We start from the raw sequence: 1,825 nt of genomic DNA on the forward strand, positions 1-1,825 counted from the left end.
TTTTCGAAAAATATTCTGAAAAAAGTTGGAATAAATGAGATGTCATGCACTATTATAGAGCAGCCTATCGTTAAGAGAAACCATTGAAAAAACATTGCCGAGAGTGGTTATCATCTGCAGAAGGAATGTTTAAGTTATAAATGCCCTTAAGCTGCGCAGCTTTAGGAAACACTAGTTGCATAGATCGATATTTTAGTACCTATAGCGACACAATAGAGTTACGGGACGGTGTATCAAGACACATTTCTGACATAAGGTTGATTTGGGGGAGATCCAAAGAATGCGCGAGATGACAAGCTACATGAAGCCGAACAAAAATACAGAGAACATCTCAACGAGAGTGATGGTCGCCGCGATCGTTAGATCACTACGTACTAAAATGATCCAAGGGGTAAGGGGACGTGTGATTAGATTTAGTTTGAACATGTGCATAAATCATCATTGTATGAGCTAATGCGTAGTCCATGCTGAGAAGATCCTCTTTGGTCTCGGAATATGTGGTCTGATATGTAACTAAATAAAATATGTTAAAAATTACTACCAACCTCTTCTGGGGCAGCTGAGAAGGATGAAGAAGAATGTAATTAATGGTTACTATTCTCTTTATATGGTTTCGAGTTTTTCAAGGTTATCACGGCATATGCTCATAAGATGTTCTGGTTAGGAATAAATAGCATGAGTTTTGAGAGACTGGGAAAGTTTAGACTTGGACAAGTTACACTTGAGAGCTTTAATTTACATTATACGATTTTGTGCTTGATACACTTAGCAGGAAGATAAACTGTTAAAATATATATTGCTTATCGGTCTCTATCCAAACTTCAAACAACTATAAATAGTACTTTAAACGGAAAGATGCAAGATTCTTCTAAGAATATAAAAAAATAAAATGAAATGAATTGTTTTGTAAAGATGTTAGCATTTCAACGGATTTTATTTTAATTTACAATGGGAGTGTTGCCAGGACCGCTTGCAATCATTGCGTCGAGTCCTTTCATAAATTATCAAAATATTGGGTATATATTGGTATGTAATCTGCAGTAATCTAAACCGCACGGGTTAAATTCTAGCAGTACGTAAATCTTACACAACTGAACATTAAAATAACTTTATTTAGCCGTTTTACAATGTGATAAATTACCTATTCTACATAATCGAAATATAACAATGCACACGGCCAATGATTTAATTCACACTAACTCATAGATTTGTTTACTAAAAGCTGACGCACGAAACTATCCATCAATTTATAGCTTTTATTATATTTCTAATGATTCCTTTGTCTGTGTGGTAAGGATAACATACCTATAGGTAAAAGGTATAGAAAAAGATACATTATTTGCGTCTTTTTTAATGTGATTTAATAAATATATTAAAAATAACACACGAAATGCCAAACCTGTTTTTGTAAGTAAGCATGTAAGTCTTTGTGTAAATGCGAATGATATAACCGTTTGTTTGTGTGTTATACAAAATTGTAAAACTGTAACATCCCTTATAGGTAGATATTCAATAGCATTCATTTTCTCTGCTCACGATGCCTTTTTAAAGTTAATTTCCAGCATCAAAGTGCACCAATTTCGTTTTTCAGAAATATCATTTGTCCATTGCTATTATTAGGCTTTGATTATTTCTCTTTCCTTTGAACGGGTCATATATTTCAATCTCTATTACTTGTGACCTCAATGCATTAAAAGTGAAGACATGCTTAAGAGAAACTCTTTGATTTTGCTCGACCGAAACTGTAACAATGCCCGAAACCCTTTGAAAACGTAAGCCAGGAAAATCAATACTGATATAGAAGAAGCAAAAGTAAGATTTTATG

The sequence above is a fragment of the Euprymna scolopes genome, chromosome 3 (genome assembly GCF_053919585.1).
Source record: "Euprymna scolopes isolate OS-2025 chromosome 3, ASM5391958v1, whole genome shotgun sequence".
NCBI lineage: Eukaryota > Metazoa > Mollusca > Cephalopoda > Sepiida > Sepiolidae > Euprymna > Euprymna scolopes.